Source organism: Halyomorpha halys, unplaced genomic scaffold (genome assembly GCF_000696795.3).
Source record: "Halyomorpha halys isolate HHAL.00 unplaced genomic scaffold, Hhal_1.1 Scaffold724.1, whole genome shotgun sequence".
Lineage (NCBI taxonomy): Eukaryota > Metazoa > Arthropoda > Insecta > Hemiptera > Pentatomidae > Halyomorpha > Halyomorpha halys.
The window spans coordinates 106229-124198 of NW_027111310.1; the positions used below are offsets into that span (position 1 = coordinate 106229).

The window sequence follows — 17970 nt, forward strand, 5'->3', positions numbered from 1 at the left end:
ATTTGGAATTCACACACAAGACTGAAACGACAAGAAACTGCTCGTATATTCCGATTGCTACAACACCTACTTGACAAACGCTCTAAACTTCCCATTCACTACAAAATATTAGTATACACTACGATAATCAGACCAATTTGGACATATAGAATTGAGCTCTGGGGCTCTACCAAACCATCAAATTCCTCCCACATCCAATCCTTTCAATTACGTAGGACTTTAGGTAAAATCCTTGATGCTCCTTGTTACGTTCCAAATAAACCCATTCACAAAGACCTTAACATCCTATTCGTTGCAGATTTGGTCCAAAACAGATATGCATCTTTTCATTCCAAACTTCTTACCCATCCTAAACCGTTAATTCTTAATCTTTCATTCTTAACAATCCCTGATAATCATCCGAGGCGTCTGAAAAGAAGATGGTCACGGGACCTTCTAATTTAAATTAATGCTTGAAGTACCACCAATGGGTGGTTCCTTCCCAAGATTTTCAAGTGTATATGAAACATACAACATACTTATTGTATTTATTATTTGTACAGTTATAAATCACATTAAATAAATTTTTAAAAAAGATTACAATAATTACCTTATTTTAGACTTATTTATAAGTTACTTACAGTTTGACGAGGGAAGTTGGTAGATGGGCGGGCACGGCAGTGAAACCGGCTGCGTTGCAGGTGACCTGGGTGGCGAGGGAGTCACATACGCAGCCCCTGGTGCACTGGGCAGACGCCGTCCCGAACAAAAGGAACAACCAGCCCAGCACTCGGACCATCCCGCGTCTACTCTAGGCCCCCATCCTCTCAGCTCTCTCTGTGAAAATAAAGACAAAATATAATCAACATCTTAGTTTCATTAGCTAACAAACCAAATAGTTCACTCACACTTGTCAATTTTTATTGTAAAAGAAAAATCAAGATTATTATTTAGCTCTGAACCCATGACCTCTTGCCCTACAGTATCCTTTAATAATACCCTACTTATTCCTGTCGAACAGATCCGTTACTTAGGACTACATCTCGACAAACGACTGACATGGAATCCTCATACAAGACTAAAAAGACAAGAAACTGCTCGTAGATTCCGACTATTGCGACATTTACTAGACAAACGGTCTAAATTGCCAATCCATTATAAAATACTGATCTACATGACTATTATAAGGCCTATCTGGACATACGGAGTTGAGCTTTGGGGCTCCACTAAACCATCAAATTCCTCCAGAATCCAATCCTTACAGTCCAAAATCCTTCGTAAAATACTTAATGCTCCTTACTTTGTCACAAATCAAGTCATCCATCAGGACCGCAATGTTCCATATGTTGCCGATTTGGCCAGAATCAGATACCGTTCCTTCCATAATAAACTTCATAACCACCCAAATCCACTTGTTTCTAACCTGGCTTCTCCTTCATTACCTAATAATTCTTCTAGGCGTCTGAAAAGAAGATGGCCTCGAGATCTTCTCCTCTAGAAATGTTATTGGAGTTCTATCAGTGGGTAGATTCTCCACATGTTTGTATCATGTCACTATGTTTTCTACATCAAATTTACTTGTTGTATATATGTGTATACAGTTGTAAATAACAATAAATAAATTATTAAAAAAAAAAAAATATTTAGCTCATTCAAGTTAACAAACTAACACTAAGTAAAAAAATTAGACTAATTATTCCTATATTCAAGAAAATATTTGACAATTTCGAGTCAATCATCAAATCGCTGGTCAAATTCCTCTTTACTCTCTTGTCTTCGGGATCACAGCTATTATCTCAACCAGATCTTATTCCTCCCAATTTATTTCATCGTTCTTAACAGGACCGAACATTCTTCTCTTACTTTTTTTTTTTTTTATAAAAAAAGGTGGGTTTCTAGGTATCTTAAAGTTGTCCATGTCCCTATCACAGGTTAATTCCTGGTGACATGCTTGAATTAAGGAGAAGTAAAAAAGATCATAATAGCACTATCTATATTTAACTGCAATCGTATTTGTTCTTTTAGAGTCAATCCTAGATAGCTACAATTTAAAGGAAACTACAAATACCTATGAATTTTGAATAGTTTAAATGATAAAAATAGTGAACGATATCAACCAGTTTTTTTTTTATATTTCGAGTTGACAGGGAATTTTATTTAGTAATTTATCAACAGTTAATATAACTAACTCTGCCGGCATTGTGGATTATGAAGGGCCACATAGATGAGACAAATCGGGTAAACAAGAGAACGTGAGCAGGAGGTTGAGTGGCATTGAAGAGCTTTGAAGTGAATCTATAGCTTTCAGTGCCAAACAAAGAAAAAGCTGAAGAGCCACTTCTAGAGAGAATGCCACCAAACCCGCAGTTCATGTACCCTTATTTACCCGATTCCACTCTTCTCGTACAATGGAGAGTATAGGAGTCTAAGGACGTCTTCAGCACTTCCAAACATCATTGTCTTATTCTTCCTACATCTCTATTGTAGCTTGGTAAGTACCCATGTCAAAATTTACCACTTTTATAAGATTTTTAAGTAGGCATATCACGAAATCAAGTAGTTTTATAAATATAGCAATAGCAAATATCATTATTGTGGATTCCTACTTTCACTTCTTCTGATTTTCATAAATCATTATTTTCTGTTCTTGTTCTTGCTACCATGCTAAGTCTCCATTTTATCAATAATACATCGGCCGAGGCGATCTATTCACCCTGTTCTACCAATTCAAAAAGCAACTTGCACTAAAACCTTTTGTTACTGGTATGATATTTAAAAGGTCAATGCTCCTTACTTTGTGACAAATAAAATCATACATGAAGACCTTATCATACTCCTTAACCACTCAAACCCCCTAGTTTCTAACCTAGCATTCTCTTCTATTCCTGACAATCCTCCGAGGCGCCTGAAAAGAAGATGGCCACGAGGCCTACGAATGTAAAACGAGTTAGAGTGCTTCCAATGAGTAGTTTATCTACACGCCTGTAACACTCCATTTTAACTAAGATCAAATTTACTGAATGATTATATAATATACAGTTGTAAATTTCAATAAAGTTATTTTAAAAAAATAAAAGGGAAATAAATAAACGTTAGAGACGCACCAGGCCAAGATAAGCAAGCTTGACACAAATCGTATAACTCATCACATTAACGTAAATCAGATTTCTATTTCAAAACCAATAATTATAGTATTTTTAACGATATTTGCTATTTTATTATTTTATATTAACGCTTAGTATTTTTTTATATTTTATATTAATTAAAAAAAATATATTTAAAACTATTCCTATATCATTTTGGAAGATTATTCGCTGACTTACATATGATCAACTTATAATGAGTAATGTCACTTTACATTCTTCCACATTACATACTTCCAGAATTAAGCCTTGAAAAAGATTAGCAAAGAGGAGCGAAATGTTGGTTACTAAATATTTTTTTCTGCTATTTTTAGAACTTTATTGACTGTCTTCCGGACTATCTTATTATATTTAGAAATTTAATTGTTTTAATATGTATGATTTTTGGAATATATTAATGAAGTTAATTTATATATTTTAGTTGATAATTAATTAAGTTTAATTAAACTTTATGATGGTTTAAATAAAAATACATAAAAGAAAACGTTTTCTATAATGAAACCTTAATAGGTTATAATAATAAAATTATTAGTTTGTATTAATATGATATAAAAAGTTTTACCCGACATTACCACAAAAATGAGACTTATTACTTTAAAAAAAATTGAATAAAATCAGGTGAAACACAGTTTAATTTAAAAAGAAATACGTATATCTATAGAGGATAATAATGACATTTTGAGAATTATTTTTTGAGATATGTAGGTTACATATCCATAATAAATCATACTTAATGATCGTCATAATAAGTTGTAGATATTTGACCGTAGATTAATAAGTGGAGAAGATGGTCAGGGGGTCCGGTCAGCAAAAAAACACAAATAAACAAAAAAATTATTTATTCCTGTCCACGTTTCTACCAGAGTTTCAGGTCTTCATCAAGGCTATAAAAACAAAAAGAGGTAACAAACATCATTCTGAGAGAGAGAGGGAGGGAGAGAAAGAAATGCTTTATTCATCCACGCTGTCCAAATACATGGGGTTGCTACATTACACAGAATACTAATCAATCCGTGATCGGACATATATTAATTACATATATTTACATGATATAATAAAAAAGAAAGAAGATTATTTTTCCCACAGTTTCCTTTTATAATCAATTCCAGTCTACATATTAAATACAAATATTTCAACTTATTCTTTTCTTCCTTCCCTTTCTTGTTCTTTCCACTTCACCACAATTTTTATTTTATTTAATATTTGATCGACAAATTCACTCTCCCCAATTCACCCTCTCAGATCCTCTCCAGTGACCCTCTAAACTAATTCATCATTAGACAGAAATGCGAGATCAAACTAGAGAAATAATAGTCACAGCATTAAATCAGTTTACAGAACATGAAACAAGTAAATACATTTTACCAAAACAAAACTAATATATAGATTTAAAAGAAAATATAATAAAAAGTTGGTTAAAAGAAATACTTGAATGGATAAATTAGTAAAAAAAATAAATAACAATAATAATAATAAAATTGAAAAGAAATAATAAACTAACAAATTTGGAAGTATACATAACAATGAATTGAATAATAAAAAATAATTGATAAATTCCATCGTTATCAATCAACTATTTTTTATTATAATGATGGTTGTTACTTCTTTTTTTTTTATTGCCATGAAGAAGATCGAAAAGCCAGGTCGAAACGTTGGCAAGAATAAATAATTTTTTCATTTGTGTTTTTTTTTTTTTGCTGACCAAACCCCGACCATCTTCTCTATCTAATCACTTAATGATGAATAACGATTCTTAAGAATTTGTTATTTGTTGGACATTCTTGAAGGCATTAAAAAGGTTTTTTTCCCATTTAATATCATTGTAGAAAAGTTCCGCATCTAATATAAAATAAAAAAAAAATATTTATAAAAGATGAAAAATACGATTACAGTAAAAAACACTCCTCTGTTACGTTTCAACGCCGCGTAAATCAAGTTATCTTGCCTTCAAAAATCTGAAAGTTATTATTTATTTTTTTAATATTTTCACATAATAAAGATATTAAGGAATGGAATAAGCCAGAAACTAACAGCTCTCTATTATTTATGGTATATATGTTTGAGTATTCATATGAGTTACTTTGTGACTAAAAGAAAAAAAAATTAAAAAGGAAAACGAATTGCTATATTAGAATTTTAGTCATGGGTGCGGGATGGGATTTAAAAGATTAAATTGAAACATATTTCAATTCCAGTATTAATATAAATTTTATACGAATGATAGCCGTTTTGGCCATTCATTACATTTATCCAAAGTTTTATTTTATATTCAAACATTTTTCATTCCTTTCCGTAGCTAGTTCAGCTCAACGATTAAAATTAATATTCTATTCTGTTCAAAAAAAGAAAATAAATAAAAAATATTGGCAGTAGATTTTTTTTTTCTAAGCACTTACAAGTGTGCTCTCCATACTTGAAATTATTGATGGGGCAAGAGTCAGGCAATGTGGTGAAAGGGATCTGATTTATATCAAAGGTTATCATTTGTAACTTTTTATTTTTTTTTACGAAAGATATTTATAATTTATGTTAGTCATTAGCGTGGCTTCGTTTAATCAATATAGAAAAATACATAAATAAAGGAGTGGGGTTTTTTTTTTTGTTTAGCAGTCGATTCGAATTTTTATATACAACCTGGAGATCTCAATGTTAATAGATGTCAAAACCATTATTGAACAGATACTGAGTATAAAGAAAATACACGATTATAAATAAGATTACATTTAACTAAATTTTTTTAAATTTATTTATTTAATGTGATTTACAACTGTACAAATAATAAATACAATAAGTAAATATGTTGTATGTTTCATTTACATTTGAAAATCTTGGGAAGGAACCACCCATTGGTGGTACTTCAAGTATTAATTTAAATTAGAAGGTCCCGTGGCCATCTTCTTTTCAGACGCCTCGGAGGATTATCAAGAATTGTTAAGGATGAGAGATTAAGAATTAATGGGTTGATGAATGAAAAGATACATATCTGTTTTGGGCCAAATCTGCAACGAATGGGATGTTAAAGTCTTTGTGGATGAGTTTATTTGTAACGTAGTAAGGACCATCAAGGATTTTACGCAGGATTTTGGATTGTAAGGATTGGATGCGGGAGGAATTTGATGGTTTGGTAGAGCCCCAGATCTCAATTCCGTATGTCCAAATTGGTCTGATAATCGTAGTGTATAATAATTTTTTGTAGTGAATGGGAAGCTTAGAGCGTTTGTCAAGTAGGTGTTGTAGCAATCGAAATCTACGAGTAGTTTCTTGTCGTTTCAGTCTTGTATATGGATTCGAAGTAAGTCTCTTGTCTACTTAAACATGAAAATAAAAAAAGCCAAAGTTTATATTAGGGCCCGAAACAGTTATTGAAATTTTTAAAAACTGAGATGAAAAAAAAATCAAATTAGAATATATTACTATTCTATATTTTGCACTTGTACAATGTTTCGGTAATTTTTTTTAAACCATATTATTTAATTTCAATAATCAAATTAAATTAATTAAATATTGGGATTGTAAAAAAAAATAAACTATATGTATATAAATGACAAAATTTCACAATAGAAATTGATAAAATTGAGAAATATGAAAATGCAATAGTACATGAGTATGGGATAAATCCTGAAACATTGTACAAGTGCAAAATATATAATAGTAATATACTATAATTGGAAGTTTTCTTCAATAATATAGTAGAAAGTTGGAAGCATTAACTTCATAAATCTAGCTTGAGGTTTTGAATTATAATTTTATTTTATTTTTATTTTTTCAGGATAGCTAACATTTTCAAGAAATAGTTTAAGTTCCGCAAACTCAAGCAAGTGGTTTCTAGATCGTTACAGGTCTAATCAACATTCCTCGAACGTTGTCTGAAGGTTTGTTTAACACCGGACGATTAGAAAACCCTAGAGCAGTAGAATATGTTCCAAGCGGATCTGGCCAAGTGGGTGAATGTCATTGCCCGAGTCCATTGAGCAATTATTTGATTGAATATTAAAATCATAAAAGTAATTAGCATTAATATTGCCTTGTATGTAGTAGGTAGGGCTATTTGAGAAAGAGTAGATTGAAAACTATTCCTGTAAAGATCATATATATTTACAGGATGACCCACTATGACTATATCCTTTACCACTCCCATTAAACTAAAAAAAATTTTAGAAATCAGATTTGATTTTTACTAGGCAATAAAAAGTAGCAAGTGGTCTATCTTTTACAGGTATTTTAAATTGTCAAACCTTTTCTCCATTTCATCTGACCGAAACTTTCTGAGGAATATTTTTTTTTTTTTTTTTTTTACGGATTTAGATAGTAGATTTTAATGAATTCTTATAACCTTTTCGTTCCGAAGGCATAATTCGCCACACACCGTGAACAATTTTCTACTGTTTTTGAGGATTTGTGGCGGAAACGGTGAGAATAACCGAAAAACCTAAAGCACAGAGAGGCACTCACGGTCCCTGGCCGAGGCACCGCCGTTCTTACCCCATCAGAACTCAGTACACCCCTTAAATTACAAATATTAGAAAAATGGCAGGCCAAGTGGGATGAAAGCTCTCCCAGTAAATTAAAAGAAATAAAACGATCAGTAAAACCATGGTCGACATCCTACCGCAACAGCCGCAGGGAGGAGGTTGCTCTGGCCCGCTTGAGGATAGGTCATACTCTCCTCACGCACTCTCACCTGATCAGAAAACTGCCACCTCCAACGTGCAAATATTGTCAGTCCATTCTTACGATTAGACATATTTTCGAAGAGTGTACTCACTATTTGCCAACAATAAACAGGATAGGACTGACCCCAAATTTATCCGAAACTCTCGCAGATGAGGAAGCTAAAATTACACGAGTGTTTGAATTTTTAAAAGCACATCGCCTTCTTTATAAATTATAACTCCTCTTCGATTTTTATTTATTTTTTTTATTTTATTTTATTTCTTTTAAAATTATTTTTCTATTTTTTTTTATTTATTTATTTATTTTATTATTTTTTTTTACTTTTATCATCCCATAGGCGTTGATGACCAGAGGGTTTTACGCCTTTAAGCAACAATCAACAACAACAACAACCTAAAGCACAAAATCATTTGAGAATCAAATTTCCTGGTATAATCTGTTGTCATAATTTGATTTCCCCTGACCTCCGACGAAACTAAAATGGTGGTAATAACAACGAAGTCTCAATTAGGAAATACCACGAAATTATGACAGATTCTTATTGAAAATTGATACATGAAACGATTTTGTCCCTAAGGATTTTTCGATTTTGCGCACCTTTTTCTCGCAAATCAGGACGGGACTAATAAAAAAAAGTCCGGTACACATTCGTCTTATAATATAATTTACTATCATAATCTATAAACAATAAAGGAACTGGCGAAGAATAAAAAATCAAAAATGTTTAAGGCGGTGAATTTTTGTTTTTTAATGGAATCCCACAAAGTAAATGAAAAGAGGTAACGAGTATGCTCATACAAAATTTATTACCTCGAATTTTTACTTAACTGGGAAGCTTTAATAATAGTGTACAAAGCATTGTATGAGTTACTATTAAAATCGAATGCGATAATGCCATAGCAATTGAATATATAATATAAACTTGAAAATCCACAGAAATGGACTTTGAAAACAAAAACGCACAGCAGTAGTAAAGCAGACAATCTAAAAATTGTGCAACTCTCCGTAAACTATTTTATTTTTAAAAAGTATACCCAAGTTTATGAGTGATAATACATAGGTATATGCTTATTTATTTATTTTTTTAAAATGCTGATTTTGCCTTTTCTTATTGATATTCGTCAGATGAAGTACTTATATGTGGTTTATTTATTTTTAAAAACATATTTATACGAATAATAGTTCATATGATATATTCACAATAAAATATAAAGTAATTAATGTGCAATAAAACTTTTAGTAGAGAGAGGAAATGAATAAATGAGAAGAGCCCATATCGTTTTTAAGTATTTTTACAAAAATAAATGGCATTTCAACAGTTTATAGTTTATAAATCTGGATATTATAATACTGGAAATAGTTTAATTTAATTACAATTTATTATTTAAAGAATATAAATAAAAACTATTAGCAACATGAGTTGAAATACAGATCAAACAATTAGGTAAAAAATACATTATACCGTCACATGCTTCCTGCATATAAATAAAATTTTAAAAATTTCACCAGATATACTCTGGTCATAAATTATTGAAAAAAAGGTGATAGTTCGGGTTTTAAATATAAAATCAGAGAAAAACGACTGAAGGAATATTAATCATCCAAATTAGTAATTTTTTAAAAGATTGTAAATTGTAAACTTTTAAAGCGAGATTATCAGAATGTAATCTTAGATTAACCATTTACCAGAATAAATCATTGGAAATATGGTGATCACTTTCATCATAATCCGAACAATAAGCAATAAAAATTAGCTGACAATATAACCTATAGAATGCTAATGGTTTGGAATAAAGTCTCCGTATCGCCTCATGAAATATACAACAAGAAAAGACAGTTGTAAATGAACTGGGGAATAGGACAATACAAGTGAACTATTTTATTCAACAAACTAATCCCATTGAGTGTTATTGTTAGCCCAAATAATCGATGGATGTAAATGTGATTGTTTTGTTATTTGGATCCTTTATCCCTTTTTTTGGGTCAACAGAAACATAACTGACATACGCAGCCTAGAAAAACTCCAATAAATATAAATGTAAAGAACAGATTGAGAGAAAAAGAGACTCTCTTTATCTTTTTGCGTGAAATTGGCTATTTAGGGTTTATTTTAGGTACAAAAATAAAACCTTAAGTGTATACAATACCAGTGAATAACTTAAAAGCTAACGTTTCGCCAATTCAGGAATAACCACAAGCAATCTACATCATTTAAATGTAGACTGCACATCTCACACCAATAATCCAAAAGAGACCTATCAACCAGACAGATGCACCAAATTGCTCTAAGATATTGCCCCGATAAGTTGATGCAGAACCTTATAGGTGGAGGTTAGAGGCTCGTTCAAACAGCTACCATTTTGAAAAATTTGTATTAACATTTTTAGGTATCAATCAGCGTAACTGAAATCACAGAAATGTATTATTATAATTAAGTTTAAAACATTTCTCCTCAACGGGCTTAGCATAAGACATTGAAAATGAGTTGTGAAGAGAGTCATGCCTTTCTCCTTTAATCTAACACAGGTGTACTTCTCGTAATTTGGTCTTTCTTAACATGTCAAGCTATACTTTAGGAGATCGTAGGTTTTATTTGTACTATGCTATCTTTGGTGATTTATAAGGATTATATATTGTAAATTAAATAATTTATAACTTATATTATCTATAATATTTTGATTTAGCAACTGAAGAAGAAACATCCCTAATAAAAATGGACAAAGAAAAGATCAAGAAGAATTTTTTTTTATCCACAGATCAGTACAGAAAGTGAAGTCTAAAGTATGAAACTTAAAATTATGTATGTGTGCGTGTGTTTGTATTTCCCTTATTTATTTTTTCAATTATTTATTAATTGATAATATTCTTTTTTTTTTACTTGTTAAGGTAAATTTCATTTTTCTGCTTTATAAGTAGTAAAACATTATTCTTTAATTGATTAAACTATTAACTGAGCTTTGAAAATACAGAATTTAATAACTAATCTTGACGTTCATTTATTTAATAAAAATAAATAAATGAATATTATGATTATTTTTATGGTTGTTATAGGGTTAATATGATGGTCATAAATTATTTATATAATTATAATTGAATACATTATTACTGAATAAAATACTAGCAATTAATTTGATAGTCATGTTCTATAAACAAATATGAGAAATAAAAGCCCTAAAAGATGAAAATATACATCAAGTTGTAACATATATGAAGAAAAAAGCTTTTTCATTTATGTTATTTCCAGAAGGGACTATTCATATATACTTATAATATAATAATTCATTGGTATTGTACTGAATATCGAAAGGATAAAATATCTTGCTCTTTGGAACGGCCAGCTTGATAAATATTTAAAGAAATCGTCGAGAAAATGTTAAATTATGATAATAATAACATAATTTATTCAATCTCTAAAAATGTTTTATGTTGGCATGTATAACAAAATGAGAAAGAAAGATTTTCACAGGAATATAAAACAAAATCTCTGAAATGTAATTTCTGTGAAAATAGCTAAGCAAAAGAGGTCCACCCATTTTCTAATGTTTACCTATTTTGTGGTAAAGCATACACACCAGTGATGCCCAATCGAAAAAAAAAAATAATGTAAAATAAACGACCGTAGCTCAGATAGTTAGGCACTGTCTTACCATTCCTGGGGACTCGATCTCAGAATGGTTGACTTTTTTCATGGAGTGGCGGTCCCACAAACCATAGTGAGGCAGTATAGGAATCCAATGGGAGTCTTCGCCGAAATAAAAAAAATAAATAAAAATAAGGAATATTCAGTATAGAAATCATTTGATACTTTAAGTTTTTCTGTGGAAAAAAGAAGTCCAACAAGAAAGCATTAGCTGCCATTTCAAGAGATCTATATCGTATTTTAAAAGAGGTTATCAACCCACCTTTATTCATCACTTTCTAAATCAACCGGTTCGTCAATGAATTTTCTGATTTGATATGATAGGTTTGAATGTCAGCAATCAGATTGTTGAATATTTTCCATTTTTTTTTGTTGATTGGTGGGTTAGGATATGACAGTAGAATGAAAAAATCTCTTTGCTCTATGTTATTTATTAATACAGTTCTGAACTTAAAACATTAAATAAAGCTCCTAGTTCATAAACATTAAATCAGTAACGTAAATAAGCTATTTCAAAAGAAAAAAAATAAATAAAACAGTTGTTTCAGTTTCAAAAGAAATATATTAGAACAACACATAATAAGCAACTTCAACTAAAAGATAATAAAATACAACAAAGCAACAGACCTATCCACACATAGCTGTAAACGTACATATAAATTTGATTTAAAAAATGCTGACATAATTATAACTAAAGAAAAAAAAATACTTTAGAGTAAATATTCATAGTTAAGAATCTAGATAAAGTATGTAATTTACAATCCGATACAATTAGAAAAAATAATACATATGCAAATATCATCAACGAAACTGAAGTTTTAAATAGGTAATTTGCAAACTATAAGGAAACAAAAATGAGATACACTACTATCTTATAAGTGTGATAATGCAATAACATGTTCCATGTTAGAATACTATTTATTAAATACTTATTTCAATTTAAATTTTTAATTCACTAACTTGAAGTTTATTGTATGTAAAAATATTAAAGTAAGTGCAGTTTGAGTATTGTTTTTAGACTGGTAAATGTTAATCTAATTTTGTGAAACTGAAATAACCTAGAAATTTAATTGTAATAATTACCTTACAGAGAATAAAACCTTGAGATGGCCTGGATGGTACCAAAACGTTGTTAAATAAATATAAACAGTTATATTGGGAAGGAATTTCAGCCATATTTAATTGAAATATTTTTCTACCCCTAAAATACTAATATATATTTTATAAATTAGAATATAAATATATTTTGTATTTTTTTTTTTTATCAAACTTAATTTTACTTATCTGTAAAATTATTTATTTTTTTTAGGAAAAACGAAAATAACTTCTTTGCCCTTATCCCTTTGAACAGCTACCTAATACTACATCTGAGTAAACGACTAGCTTGGAATATATGTCTATTAGCACTCAAATTAAAGCTAGTTTAATGAGCTATAGAGTAGTTTATGATGTTTATCTTCGTAGGAGTAATAGTTCACATGACATTCGCTAAAATAAATTGATTTATAGTTGTTTTGAAAAAATATAACTCTAGATCTATAAGACGCACATATGTCTGCCAACACTCAAAATAAAGGAAATTTAACTTACTATAAAGTAGTTTATGACACTTATCTTCGTAGGGGTAGTATTTTCTTTAGGATATTCACATATGAATATAAATTTGGCAAATGAAAATTTGTCCGAACAACTATAAATCAATTTATTTTAGCAAATTTCATGTAAACTATTACTCCTACGAAGATAAACATTATAAACTGCTTTATAGCTCATTTAGCTTTAATTTGAGTGCTAATAGACATCTGTACGTCAAATGGTTTTTGAGATATATATTTTCAGTACGTTCCATACAACATTTTTATGAAATGTTGCTTTTTAAAAAGCTATATCTCGACAAATATTTAACCTAAATAACTCTATTAGGGCTCATATTTTAGCAAATTTACTCTTCTTCTAAATGACGTTCTCTTAAATTTTCTTGTGTTGTTCCTACTTTTTACGATATAGAGCTCCGAATGAAAAATTAGTTTTTTTTATCGCTTTGAAACAGCCGCCATTTTTTATTCCCCCTACCTATACTTGGCAGACTCATAAATTTGACTATTAATTATACATAGTTTTCACTAAAGTAATAAAAAATTGGGGTGAGATAACTGCTTTTTTTCTCCTCTTGGGCTCTTGTACTATCTCTTAGACGAATGAAAAGAATCTGACGGCGAAAACTCCTAATCTAGAAATGTTATTGGAGTTCTTCCAAAGAGTAGATTCTCCAAACGTCTATATCATGACATTATACTACAGATCACAGGTCACTTTTACTTATTGATTTTTTTTTTTTTTTAGTTGATACAATTATAAATTTCAATAAATAAATAAAAAATGCATATTAACATATTTAATATAAAAAAAAAGTCGTCCAAGGAGGTTATAAAACAAATGTTCGTAACTGAGAGCTAACAGCTTATAAATGATCTATATTCGATAAAAACAAACCCGTTCCGTTATCTAAAATTTCAATCTAAAAAAGAACCTTCCTCGAAATACGGCGCGTTGAATCATTCTCAAATTAAAATCGCATAAATCAAGCCTGAAATCAAGTGCCTTATTACTTAACTTTAGAACAATCGAACATAAATAACATGTTAAAAGTTGTATATCTCGAGGAACATCTTTCAACATGAGAGAGTTATTGCACAATAAAGTGGTGTTATTAGGCAGCCTTGCGAAGCTCTATAGGCCCACCGATGGTATCGTTTAATCTCGATCCTCCTTTTCGTTGCACGGGCGTTATCGTCCGGTTAAAAGACTTTTTAGGGCTATTCTAATCTTATCCACGCTCTTACCTAAGCTTTCCGCACCAGTGGTCTTAATCTTTATTGAAAAGGGTAAAGCTCAGGAGGAATTCTTATTCGTCAACCTCATATTAAAAAGAAAAATATATTTTTCAAACATGAATAACTTCTATACAACAAATTTTTCTACCCCTGTATGCCTTCAAAGGAGAGTGAGCAATATATGCCTTTAGCTCAGTCAGGACGCCAAGGTTACGGATAATAACAATAACTTTTTAACTTAGATTTAAAGTTGAAGAACTCAAAAAATAATTTTTTAATGAATAGATAGAATTATAACAATTATTTATTTGCTTCTGTCCACCTGTTATTTTTAAAAACATTCCTTTACCCAAATCCGACAAAGTGCGAAATCTTGAATTCATGCGAGACAAAAGACTAACCTGGAACCAACATACTAGACTTAAAAGACAAGACTAAACAGACGATTTAGCCAAGTTACCGACATGTAAGACCTCTAACCTCTAATTAGAAAAAAAACTTCTAATTTATAAGACTATCCTCTGACTTATCAGGACCTACGGACTTGAACTTTGGGGAACATCTAAACCTTTGAACATCAAACGTATCCAGTCCTTTCAATTCAAAATCCTTAGAACTTGCATAGTAAATGAACCCTATTACGTTTCCAACAGAACTCTACACAACGATCTTAATATCCCTTTTGCCCTTGACCTCCAAACAAATTCTCAAAATTCCATATAAACCTTTCTAATCCTTTGGTTCAATCGTTATCCAGTTCCACCCATCCTTACAAACCAACTCGAAGGTTGAAACGGCAGTGGCCAAGAGACCTTTTGTAAAATAAAATCGACAATTGGAGTTCTGGCAATGGCCAGATGCTTCGCTCATGTAGAGTGATTGCGGCTTTAGCGCACTAACTCAGCCTCCACTGGCTCATTACTAGTGACGTGATGAGAGGTCGCGCTGAGATCTTAAAGGGCCTTACTTTACCCCACGTGCGTGGGGGATAGAGTGGGCTCAGGGATTCTTAGGTCCAGATTGTAAATATTGTATGTAATTTATTTTACTTAGTTTGATTATATTTATTTCTTTAACTTATTTTTCTTCTTATATACACATAGAAATTTTATTATTATTTTTGTATGAAAGTGTTCATATATCACTATTACTCATTGCCCAAAAATGTGGCAGAATGTAATATTATCAATAAATAAAAGTTTGCAATTAAAAAAAAAATTTTTTTATTTAACTGTGAAGGTTAAATATTTAATAGTTTGTACTAGTATAAACATGACATATAGAAGCTGTCTGCAATTCTAATTGATTTTGTTGTTAAGCTTGTTGTACAATTAATCAGAAGCCGGGTAATTAATAATACAGTCGGAGTAGAACATGCAAATCAGAGGTACAGCTCAAAGCGATTGTTTCAGTTATCCTGCAGCTCGGGGTAGCAATGGCTTGCAAAGCAAATGTAGGTTACTCCAAACTGGTACTGGATCGTGATACATGGTAAATTTCACAATTATTGAATCCGCTGTCGATTATAGGAGGGAGAGGTTGAAGTGGGACACAATAACAAGCTGCTTATCTAACGTATCAAACACTGATTAGGCCTACCTGGGGGCGAGTAATGAGCAACTCCCACCTTACCGGAGTAAGGTCGTGTCAGTCTGGATAATGACTTCTAATGATGTCGCATCTCTGGTGGCAAGGGAGGTCTCCGGTTTCCATATCAAGGAACATTTTTAGGGATGACGATTTTTTTTTTTAAATCACAAGGCATTTATTATTAAGTCAAATTCGTCTTATAGAAAGAGTTACCGTCCGAGGCAATTAAAGTTAAATAATTAATATAATTTTTACATAGGATAAGATATTTTAATAGGGTATATAAAAAATGAGCCTTTTTAACCAAATATTTACGTTATTATTTCTTTGATAATACTCTTTTAGACAGCAATTTCAACTTTCAAAAAATTATCAAATTTTCTCCCTCAAAATTTTCAAATCCAGGCCACGAATTGGAACAGTAGTAATCCGATGGAGGCCTGCACTATACGGTGGATGAGTTCGAACTAGAAGGGGTTTTCAATAAATTTTCACAAATTTCTAATCCCATAGCTGATTACTGAGGAGTAAGTTCATAATACCAGCCTGCTTTTTTTCACCTTCCCCATGAAGACTAGATGGCGACTAACAGTATCTTTCAAAACACCACACTCCCTGGGAAGTTTGCGAGTACTTGTGGACTGATTTGACTCAACAGCCCTTCTACCGTATCTCCACTGCTAAATTTTTTAAACCAACGCAGTGCGCTGGTCAAGGACACCTTCCCCTTCATATTTAATAATTTCACGAGTTGCTTCAGTGGCTGTGAAATTTTTTTTCTAGTAATGTCTTTAAATTACGAGAATCACGTAGGACACTGTCATGTTTCTTATTTGAAACAAATAACTTAACTGAGGCTTTTGTTTAAGAAGTCGAATAAGCTTAAAGACGCTTAGAGAAAGCTCTAAAGGATTATTAAGTATTAAAAAGAATTAAATAGGAATAAAATATTTACAGTCCTTTCAAATATTGAATTAGATAAAAACGGTCATTTTTTTTATATACCCAATTAAATTATCATTGATGGTATCTCTCTCAAAAAAATATATTTTATACACAAAATTTTGTATGCACTTCCCTGGATTTACCTTGTATCCGCTGGTTTATTCGTAATATAAACGTACACCATGAAAAATTATTTTGTCACTACTTCATTTTTTTAGTGATTTTAAATTAATTTATTTTTTTAATATCTTTATTGAAATTTACAACTGTATATTATATAATACATTCAGTAAATTTGATCTTAGCTAAAATGTAGTGTTACTGGCGTGTATTAGCGCTATTGAATCCCTTGTGCTAATAGGCCTGATAAAAACTATAAAGTATTTTATTTCTGTAAATACAAGTGAAATAGCTAGTTGGTTCTCAGAAATTACAATATTTAGGAAACTATCACAATTAGACTTTGTCATCATTAAAATATTCAACATAACGCCTTTATTTTTATTAAAATTGTTGATTTATTAGATTATTAAAAAAATCAATGAAAATAACGAACTTAATTAATTGATAAACACCTTAGTTACCTCACTAATTACTTAAATGTATAATAAGAAATATAATAATCAGTAGAGATCCATAACAGTTTTTCGAGTGAGTCAACGTTACCAATGTAGCCCCTTTGATATACGGACGACATTAATATTCGGTTATTCGCAGGTAATAAGCGAGGAGGTTATTGAGTTTCCTAAGTATCTCAGGAAATCGCTCATTTGGCCAAGCCTGATGGAAATTGGACGAAATGAGGGAAAAGTGATTGCTTGTAATGACGAATTTCTCTCCCAAAAGCTTAGATGGGTCGGGGGCACTTAACCCAAATGATGGGATGGCAAAAGAGCTTCCCTTTCACACTACCGTAAGCTGAAGTAGCGCCAAGTTTACGATAGTACTTATCGTTTATCTCGATAAATTATCGATAGGACTGCTCCAACGCTCTCATTGAACTGGAGTTTCCTTTGGTAGAAAGTTTCTGAACCGGTCGTTTCACGTTTTAAGTTTACTCAAAGTTCGGTAAGTTCATTGAAAACACTGAATAACAATCGGGAAATCATCTTGGTTGTATAACATTTCTCTAACGCCAACTATTTGGGCAGACACTTCCTTTTAA

At 30.9% G+C, this 17970-nt stretch overlaps 1 long non-coding RNA gene across 1 annotated transcript in view; it reads right to left on the reverse strand.

Moving 5' to 3' along the window:
- Positions 1-625: 625 nt before the first annotated feature.
- The window catches only part of LOC106685677 (uncharacterized), a 297461-nt gene continuing 280116 nt past the window's right edge, over positions 626-17970 (reverse strand). Inside the window, exon 3 of the long non-coding RNA XR_001343883.2 lies at positions 626-816. This is a non-coding gene — a long non-coding RNA (uncharacterized lncRNA). The remainder of the gene's footprint in view (positions 817-17970) is intronic.